Source organism: Olea europaea, unplaced genomic scaffold, assembly GCF_002742605.1.
Source record: "Olea europaea var. sylvestris unplaced genomic scaffold, O_europaea_v1 scaffold1203, whole genome shotgun sequence".
Classification (NCBI taxonomy): Eukaryota; Viridiplantae; Streptophyta; class Magnoliopsida; order Lamiales; family Oleaceae; genus Olea; species Olea europaea.
This window is the reverse complement of record NW_019229451.1, coordinates 197444-208851: the sequence shown is the minus strand read 5'-3', so window position 1 is coordinate 208851 and position 11408 is coordinate 197444. Positions and strand designations below refer to the sequence as shown.

General features: G+C 31.2%; 1 pseudogene; it reads right to left on the bottom strand.

The window, feature by feature from the left end:
- Positions 1-1546: 1546 nt before the first annotated feature.
- LOC111374118 lies at positions 1547-10260 on the bottom strand (annotated as a pseudogene).
- Positions 10261-11408: the final 1148 nt, after the last annotated feature.

The window sequence follows — 11408 nt, the reverse complement described above, 5'->3', positions numbered from 1 at the left end:
TCACACCTCCAATTAACATGTCTCAAGCCAGATGAACAGACTAAGTCAATAGAAGAATCAAGAAACAGATCTAACGGAATCAGGAAGTTCACATGTCACCATCTCAAGCAAATCCTCCACTTTAAGAAATAGTGTTCTACAAAAAACGCTTTTGTAAAAATTTTGGTAGCACACATATCACACGTTCACATTATGACATAGTTTAATTAATTTTGAGTACAATTTATCTCTTATTCGAGTGCGCTTGTTTTCACAAATAATTGATTTTTGAATGTTGAGATGGGCCCACTGCTCTCAGTTTGATTGAAAATCTGCCACATTTGATGTAGTTTAATTAATTTTGAGTACAATTTATCGCTTATTCGAGTGCGCTTGTTTTCACAAATAATTGATTTTTGAATGTTGAGATGGGCCCACTGCTCTCATTTTGATTGAAAATCTGCCACACTTTACACATCCACAGCAGCTAGACAATTCTATGTGATTGCACTTTGTTCAAAATGCCATTTTTGCAAATGGTGGAGCACAGGGGCAAATCTAAGATTCGGAATGAGCACGGGCAGCCGCCGGTTGATAATTGGTCACAATAAAATACTTAAAATTAAATATAACAATTATTTATGCTAAATGTGAATATATATTGTTTTTGCGGCACTTGTTAACTGAATTCAATGTGGTCAACCGCTGTATATCATTCATAATTCAAAGGAAGGTCGAAGGTTCGAAATTTGAATCCTTTTGTTTGCATTAAAACCACTAAACTTGAAGATATATTGTTACACTTGGTGGTCACATGTCAAGGAATGCAACGATGGTCAAGTCCCCAACAATCTTAATAAGGGGTCAAGGTTCGAATTCCCTCTCTTGCACTAGTTTTAGCAAAAATCATTGATTTAGAAAAATTGAACAATAAATTGCTTTGAAGTAAAATCAAACCCCTGACTCCATGTGGTTGTGGAAGCTTCAACCAACCACGCTATAAGAAGCGTTTGTGTATAAAATGACTTATCAGATATATAATATAAAATTTTAGCCATCATCAACCAAAAAAAAATTTCCTTCCAGTGGATCCAGCACATGCAGCCTCAAGGGCTCGCCAGGTACTGGATCCGCCAGTGGTGGAGCAGGAGCGTGGGTTTGCTGCTTTTAATTGAGGGCAATCATGTCATTTTGCTAAAACTTTGGCGGGTAGAAAAGTCAGATGAGATAAAATGCACTCCTAATCTACTACACCTAATCAAATGGTCACTGGATTGTGTCAATTATTTTATTAAGGAGATTCTAGGCAACTTAATTGAAATTTGATAAATTTGGGATTGGAAGCCACACCAGACAGAGGACTAAGTCTCTTGACATTATCAGTCTTTTTTTTTTTTTCTTTTTTTTTTTAATGTTGTTACTTATAAGCTGGACCTGGTCCTCTGTTTTGAGACAGTTGTTTTATATTAATTAATATAACTTGCTTAGGCCCCGTTAAAATAATTTTTTTTAATAAAATTACATGTTATAAAAGTAAGAATACATTTTACACTACGACCAATAACAATAATACATAAAGAGAACAATAGAATTAATGTCCCTTATAATAATTTCAGATAGCCCCAATAACAGAACACTATTTTAGCAAATTTTCATTACTAATTTTGAAACATGTTGATTAAAACTGAACACCTGAATCGAGTACAAGTCTCCAAGCAGCATCCTCTCGTTCAGGGTTGAACCAGCACCTTTGTTCAGTAATCATCCCAGCATATAATATATAAACCAGTTTCACTTCTTGAAGCTAACTATCTTTTCTCTCAATTTATAAGTAGTTTGAAGATCCTCTATGGCTGTCAATTGAATGGGCTCAAGAATAACCGACAAAACTCGGTTTCTCGTTATGTCATTTGGATCACTGTGAGCATTTCCATGTTGGTAGTGACATTGGGATATTCGAGCAAGGTTTATGGCTATTTCAATAAAGGAATTGCTGAAAAGGGAATTCGAAACCAATTCTTTATTCATCATCTTCCAGTTATCATCAATCAAACTTCTAATGTATCGACGAGCAACTTCCTCAGAAACACCATTTTCATGCATGTAACATGAAATTGCATTTGCAGTTTCACCTCTCTCAATCTCGGCCTGGTACAGTAAAAATATATATATCAGCGTTAATCCCTTGAAAAACTATTGTCGTCTTCTAAGAAAGTGATCTAAAAGGTAACATACCTTTGAGGAACTTAAATCATTGCAAAGACGAAAAATTGTGGATGGATAGCATAATAGAGCAGGGTAATCGTTGAAGCATTCTATAGTTTCATTTGTAATATTTTTATCCATTAGAAAGTAGGCATGAACAAGAAGAAGTGGTCCGGATGATGATAACCATCCCATACTGAGATACTCGTCAAAAGTAGGTATATGTTTATTGTAACTCCATTGCACTTCCTTTAAGAACAGTTTGCACAAATCTGCCCACTGAAAAACATGGTTTATAGAGATAATTTCAGCTATCTATAATCTAACAAAAAATGGGTGCGGAAATTACAATTTCATTGGGGCTTGCTTAATAATGTAAAATATTGGCCAACAATTAAGAAAAGAAAAAAATAAAATAAAAAATTTTAAGAATAAATTGTCATGAGTTTTACTACACGGCCACCCCCTCATATTTGAAAATTTACATGGTCCTACCCTATGAGCATAAAGTTTTCATTTTACTCTTATCTATTATGTTAAATTTAAAATTATAATTGTTCTATTATTTGCCTTTTTATAATTTAGTTTAGAAGAAAATAAATTTTTTTAGTTTAAAAGAAAGTAATTTTTCCTCCTTTTGTACAAAGTGATCTTATCTTAACCATATATATATATTTTTTACTTTGCAAAAAATTTAATTCCAATTAACAAAAGTGAACAAACTAAAATTTATTTTGAGTATTTACAACAAAAATGAACTAGAAGATATCAAAGATTCAAACATTTTACGCTAAATTTATTGCGATTTCAGTATTATGATAACATTATTTTAATTTTTTAAAGTTAATATAGTATAAATGCTAAGATGATTTTTTTTTTTAAATATTAGAGACAATGCACTATATTAAACGACATAAAATTTTATTAAATGATATTGATAATGTATTTATATATGTTGATTTGTAAATTATTTGTCATGCGAATTTGCAAAATATATAAATTTTGTAAGAAACAAACCATGATTCATTTTATTTAAAAATATAACAACAATATTTATAATCACAAAAATACATGATATCATCTATTCAAAAGTATGAAAAAATATATTTTAAAGAAATAAGATAATAAAGGAAAATATATTTTGTTATATTTAAATATACTTTGTCAAATTCAAATATATAATATTAATGCACTTACCACTTTTGCGAGCTGAGGAAGGATGACCTGACCTTGTTCCTTAAGAACATCATATGCCATGTTATTAACTGTGTTGTAAAGAGCTAAAAAGCATATCTTCATGCAGCCAGGAAGATGCTGCAAAGCATTGATATCCTATCTGCAACAAGAGCACCAAAATTTAGATAAAAAAATAATTAATTAAATTTGTGTTTTGAAGAACAAAAATGCAATAAATTTATTGTTTTTTACAAGTACAAACCTCTCGATAGCATCTATAAATTGTTCAAGTTTTTCAAGAGAGCCATAAACATCATCTATAATAGTGATTAGCTTCGCCTCTTTGGTTAAACCTTTTGTGCATTCACTAAATTGTGGTTCAAATACCATTCCAACTGACAAAAAGAAGCTCTCCATCAGCCTGTCTCTTGCAAAGTATAACTTATTTGCTAAGCCCACATCCTTCCACCAACTATAAAATTTTCAAGAAACTATAATTACAATTGATAATATATAAATGAGAGAGAAATCATGTTAATTATTATCCATTTTAGATTTGTAAATTTAGATTCAATATAATTACATATCGGGGACCATATGCGAACTCTTAAAATTAACCGCGTGCATATTCCATAACTTCATACCAGATGAAGGGGTTAAGTAGCCAAACACATTGAGAATTCATATTGCCTAAGCTTTGATGGTGTTATATGTATATATAGAGAGATAGAAATAATCTACTAAGAATCTATCACATAACAAATTAATACATTAGTGGATAACAAATTTAAGGGGCGTTCGTTTCCCATTTTTGAAAAAATAAGAATAAAAAATATAGTCGTTATGACCCCACATAAGAGATTGAAATTCAATTTTGGCGACTTGATGTGATGGATAACGATTATATTTTTTATTTTAATGGAAAAAGAATGGGAAACGAATAGGAGCTTAATTCATAAATTGTGATTCACCTCCATCTTTTAGTGATAATGTCATTTTAGATTGAAATTTATTCAGTAATAAAATTACCATGAGACTTGTTGGAGATCTCTTTGGAGCATGGATTGGACCATGATGAAATCCAGTTTTGCTAATTTAAGTAGCAGTTGATCTGCCTCATCATTGTTAGTGCATGCTTCAATATTCCACCTCGCTTCTAGCCTCTGCATTCTTCTTTGAAATGGAATTTCCAAGGCATGTCTCACTCGTGCACCCATTTTCATGTCAGTTTTTCCCAGCATTTCTTTGAGGTTCATAGTTGTGAATTCTCTTGCCTCATCTAATATATTCTCTCCAGTATATGCAACATGTGAAGCTTCATACAACTTTAACATTCCTGGAACATCCTGGGCCAGGCTTCCCTTAAAGTTGCCATTGTGGTCCTTGAAATTCTCGAAAATATTTGAGCACGAGATAAAAGCCAGCTATTTAGGACAAAAAATAGGAAAGATTCTTTAAGAAATATTGGGAATCAAATGGTAATAAGATTCTTAGGGGGTGTTTGAGAGACATTTTTATGTAAAAATGTATTTTTGAATAGTAAATTGATGGAAAAAGTGTGGTTGAAAAATAAGGAAAAGTTTTTTATTTAAGTGTAATATTATTTTAATAAAGAATGTGTGGTTGAAAAGAAGAGAGAGAAAAATGCATTTTGAAAAAAATGGATACTAAACGGGCTCTTAATCTATACACTTTTGTTGTTTCGTGAATCCTTCGTTTGTAGTGGAGAAATATATTAAAAAATAGCATTAACTTTTGCCTTGAGCTTTCCTATTCTTTCCACATTGATTCTAGTTTGAATAATATTATGTCATCGTGATCATGTCAACCTATATGGCATCACACCAACATTAAATGATAGATCCAATTAAATGTAGACTCTTGATATCTATATTATTATATATATCATTCATTGCCATGCGATAATCCTAATATTACTCTTTTAGTTAAATACTCTGATGTCTTTATATATAGGAAAATGTTATATGTACACTATGAGGTGTATACAATGAATTACACCCCCCTCACATGGAGGGAGGTTCACGAATATTTGATTGTATGTAGATCTCCCTTCATGTAAGAATGATGTAATGCTATGTGTACACCATTGTGTACACACACAACACCATTTATAAACTTGCTTTCATTGATTTAAAAAGAAAAATCATGTGTGACTGACTACGTACCAGCAGAAACCTTGTATCCATGTTGTCTAAGGAGGGTAAAGTAGAGAGCACAAGTATGAATACAATGGTTCATTTTTTTCATCTCTTTTTCTGAAACGATAATTCTGTCGAGGGCACATTTTGTACTCTCTCTGAAACGGTATCCCAAGCCTAAACGTTGGATTTCATCAATTAATTGAAGTATGTCCAATGGCTCCGCATCTTCATCATCAAGCATGTACTTCACTGCCTCCTCCAACTCCCTTATGCTACTATCCTTCGGAACTTTCTTCTGCATGCAAAATAAAATATATATAACAATTTACTGAATTTTTTTATTGTACGAAGAGTACGATAACTTGTAATTAGATGGGAAAAAAATTCCAGGACAAAAATTAATCAATAGAAGTTGAGTTTAAATTTTGTTCATTATTCTTGTATAGATCTGAGAATTTATCTTCAGTTCTGAATTTATCGCATTTTTTCATTTTATTTCATTTTGAGTTAACGTATGCTAGGTTCAAGTAAAACTTTCACCACCTAGGCAGTTTTTTTCTTCAACAGCAAATAAATGAAATGAATTGAAATTTAAACAAGTCGACAAGTACCCTTTTTTTTTCTTAAGAGCTCGAACTTCAATAATTATAATATGTAAAAAAAGGTACTATCCTCGAAGTGAAGTGAAAAATAGAAAAATTAAATAAATACAGAATCCACTACCCCATAATCATCTCCCATAGACATCATGAACTCATGACTCCAAGAGCTCGACTTGTAATAGCCAGAAGCTCGTTTAGTAATCAAGTAGTTTGTTTGTTTGTTGGCAACACAGCATATTTGCCACCTTTGTTCGAATTTACAAATAGCTCCTCTCAAATTGTGTTTGGGAAGATTTTGAACAAAAGAGGAACCAATGGGTAAGAGTTGGATATTGTTTGCCATCATTTCATACAACAGAGATGATAATTCTTGTTATGTATAAGCCCATTGTCTTTGATTACGAATATTTATAAGCATGGTGCATGGATTTTATTATAATATTTTATACGTAGGATTGGAAAATGACAAATTAAATAAATTATCTTTGTTTTTTTTTTTTTTTAGTCTTCTGTCAAAGACAAAATTTAAACTATTTTTCAAGACACGTTAAACCTTAAAACTGTGAGAAACTATTTGATCCTTAACACAAATAATGTATTAATTGGCTGAACATAGAAGATTCCTAGGAAGATATTTATTGAATCACACACATTAAAAACATTTTATATATTGATTTGTATCATGTTTTGGAGACTCCAACTGGTTCGCGTCTTTGAACATGGTCACATGCAAGGGTGACCCCAAAATAAAATTGTCCTGTATTCACGTGTTAATTAAAGATAAAAGAAAGCTATCAAACTAGCAGGTCAAATCAATCAGCGGAGCACTTGCTCATGTCAGAAAGCTTATAATTCTTTAAAACTTCATTTTTTTTTCAAACTCAATTTTAATCGCAAATTTTTTCTCGACTTTTAATCACACGTTCTCTAAATAATCACTATCCAAAATCTATTTCCCAGAAAAAGAAACTCAAACAGAGCATTGACATTTCACCCGTTGCATCTATCGTCATATCTACCTTAAGTCTAATAAAATCAAATAGTGCTTGCAAAATGAAACTATTCGTTTTCATTATTTGAGACTAACTCATTTAAAAGCAAATGTTAAAGAAGGATTACAATTATTTATTTATAATTTATTTTTTGCTGACACTCGAAACCTTCATAAATAGGTCAAATTGAAAATTGAATGCATGACATTTGATGCTCCCGTTAAACTAAAAAGTCTAAAAAGATGAGTTCAATTCAGTTCTCTAAAAAGTAGTTATTGTGTGAAGATCGTTAGAAAAACTTAGAAAATTCGTAGGAAGAAAATTAATTAAATCACACATTCAAAACATTTTATAGTTATTAAATTGGTAGTATGTTCTGAACTCTCCAGCTCGTCATGATGGATGACATGCAAGGGTAACAACAAAAACAATGGGTCTTATATTCAAAGGCATAAGCCAATGAAAGAACATCGAAACCTATCAAACTCCACTTGTCCGACAAAGGTAGGTCGAATGCATCAATAGAGTACCTCCTCTACTCTCGAAAAATATCGAATCTTGCCATGTGTACAAATAGACTTATCCTTTAACACTTGAGTGGGGGACGGGTGATTTCAATAGGCTTAACTGGTAGATTTTTTTTCCTTTTCTTTTTCTTTGTTTTTACTATCTTAATAACATTTACTAAAAGCCAAATAATAACAAATACTTGGTGCAAACAAATCTACTCATTTTGAAAATTGGCTATGTTTGATTCACATTATTTGGAAAAATACATTCTTAAACAGATTTGACATTATTTCAATAATACATTTTTCAATGAAATAATATTACACGCAAATCTAAAAATTTTCCTTATTTTTTAACCACACATTTCCCATCAACACATTATTCAAAAATGGATTTTTTTTCCAAAATAATGTGGCTCAAACAAGGGCTATATACCAACTCATTTAAAAGCAAATGATAAAGAAAGATTACATTTATTTATTTGTATTTTATTTTCTGGTGTAGGTTGGACTCATTTTTTAATGATCCAACATTCGGAACCTGAAACTCGAATTCATGATCTTAGTGTGCTCGAATAGCAGGTTAAACTTTAAAAAAAGATAAAAATAAAAAAATAAAAAACTCATACCAATTGTTGTGAAAGGATAAGAAGAACGTTAACATATACTCTACAATGATGCAACGAACAAGAAAAATATGATTTCATGATAAGAAAAGATAATAAAGACATTCAATCTAAGAAGTAGTAGTTAGTGTCTGATCATATAGAAGTCATAGGAAGAAAATAGATTAAATCACACGTTCAAAACATTTCATTGCTATTATATAAGTGTGTGCCAGTTCACTGAACACAAGCTTTGATATTGTGGATCACAAGCAAAAAATAAAAATAAAAAAACTGTCTTATGTTTAAGCCAAGGAAAGTTCAAAGATAAGCTATCAACGCCACTTGTCCGATGAGGAACTTTTTCTTTTTCTTTTATTATTATTATTATTATTATTTTTTTTTTTTTTTTTTTTTTTTTTTTTTTTTTATGACGAATATGCTTCATCACCCCTCCAATAGGGGTGCCCCTGGATTTGTGCTCGCTTTCTCTCTCTTCACATGGTGTATAATCAATTATTATTGAGGTTCTTGGTGAGCTTCTGAAAGTGATTCCTTGTAAATTTGAAGTAAGAAGAATCTATATAATCTCAAGTAATAATACTTCGTGATTGACTGATTGTTCATAGATGTTGGGTCAGTTGTGGAGCTGTTGAAGTTTGGAGGTTCAATCAACCACTCTTAAGCTAATTTATTTCGAATTTAAAATTGAGTAAAAAAAATCCTATTTCTTTTCCAACGATTGAGGTTACAAATCTCGTTTTATATACGAGAATTCTATGCTAGTTAGTATTTAATTTTATCTAATGGAATGATAACCCGATACATACTTCCACAAGTCTCATAACCATGCTTTCTAAGGAGAGTGAAGTAAAGAGCACAAAAATGGATATCATCCTTCATTTTCTCCATTTTTTTTGAACATCTAATTCTGTTGAGGGCAATATTTTGAAAACCAACCAGGCATCGATTTAGAAAAGATGGTTTTTGGGCAATTTTGAAAAATTTAAACCTGTGAAACCAAAAATAGGTCCATGGTTTTTATAAAATTGACGAGTCAGTGGGTTTTAATTGATTTCTTAAAAGATGAATTTTTTTTATTTTTTTATTTTTTATTTTTGCCTAATCAGGCTGGCTTTGGATTCGAACAGACTGGACGTGACCTGTTCTATTTACATTGGTCAAGGACACATTTTTTACTTTTTCTCAAACGGTATTCCTAACTTAGGCATAGAATACTGTCAAATGATCCAAGAACAACCAATGGCTCCATACTTTCATCGTCAAGCATTTACATCACTTCCTTTTTCAACTTCTTTATACTACTCATCTTTAGAAGTCTCCTCTATTATATGCAATACAAGATTTACGAACAAGATAAAAAGAAAACGTAGTGTATTGTTATTATTATTATGATAAAGACAAGCTCTTTATGATTAATATGGTTCCTCTCTTATAACTTAAACTTTTTAATAAATTTAACATTGTATTATTGACAAACAAATGAGTTACAATCTCGTTGTTCCAGTGTTTGTGAAAAAATTATTATGCATTCTAGAATTGTTATCATCAGTTTGAACTACAAATAAATCAAATTAAGTGGTGAATAAGTAACAATGCTTGTAAATAGCATGAAATGTAAGAATAATGATTAGACCGATTATAAATAAATTATAAACAGCTTCCAAAATGCGCCAAATAAAAAATAAATCTAGCCTACACATAAAGAATATTTTAAAGACAAGATTTAATTTATTAAATGTAGCAAAGAAGAAAGAATGTGTTACCCTACTATCATTCATGAGAGACATCACGAATTCATGAGTCCAAGAACTCGGCTTATAATAACCGGAATATTGATTTGTACTCAAATTGTTAGCTTGTTCAATTGCAACACAACGTATTCTCCACCTTCATTCGGTGTTTCCAATAGCTTTTGTTACAATTTGTTTGGGAAGGTTTTGAATGAAAGAGGAACCAAGGGGTAGAAGGAAGATCGTAAGTGCCATCCAAATTAATATGATACAAGGACCACAACAAATACGATTTTCTAACTATGTTTGTTATGCCCATAATCTTTGGGAAGGAATATATATAAGCATGGTGCATGGAAGATATTTTCTTACAATGGTGCATGTAAGATATTTCTTACATGTGTCTTTTTCACATCATTTTCTTCTTCAAAACAAGTTTCCAAACAAAAAATGTGCTGCACATTTACAACACTATTCAAATCTTTAACATTTTGTATTTTCATAATAATGATGGGGGCAAGCACATTGCCTTTTTGAAATCTCTACTGGCGGTCTTCAATTGTTGTAACAATTACATCTTTGTTGCAAGTTCAACTTCAACTGATATCCCTTAATCTTTCACAAAAGTTTGGTAACAGTATAGTTATTTCCTTGGGATAATAGGTTAAATTAATGATTTTAATAAAATAATAATACTTTTTTGGAAACTCTTATGTAACTCTGTGTCACTCATATCATAAATTAATAATTTGCCAAATTTACAAATATAATTGACTATTATATTTTATCAAATTATGACTTTATTATTACTTATTTTTCTTGAAATTTAAATATAGATGAATCTTATCACTAATTTTTCTTATTGCATCTATAAGTTCTAGAGTTCTTGAATTACGATAAAAAAATTACGATGTGTTGTTTATGCTTTGAGCATTTCTTGCATGCAACAGCTCCAAAGTTATTGTATCAACCCTAACTTCGTCATTAGTAGGATTTTTAGTTACGGCGCCGTCTGGTAACACTAAAAAGTGTAATCCGGACCGTTGCTAAGGAAAATCAAACCGTTGGCTGCAAGAAATGGGTCCCACAGGATGGCAGGAAGTTTTGACTACACCAACCAATCAAGTAAAAATTTAATGAAAAGACCACATTGTCCCTACATGGTTTAAATTTTACACCCTCACAAGGATGTTTTTGACATTTTCAATAATAGGAAAATACGGCTGCAGTTTTTCTCCCTTTTCTTTGCCAAATTTGTTGCAGATGTGGGGCCCATTTTCCTTCATGCAACGGTCAAAAATTTCCTAAAAATCTAGCAACAATCCCTCCCAGACAAGGGTGTTAGAAAAGATTTCTTCTAAACTTGAACCTTTGAACTTGCATCATTTTCACCATGCTGATTCAAAAGGTAATTTATGTACGGT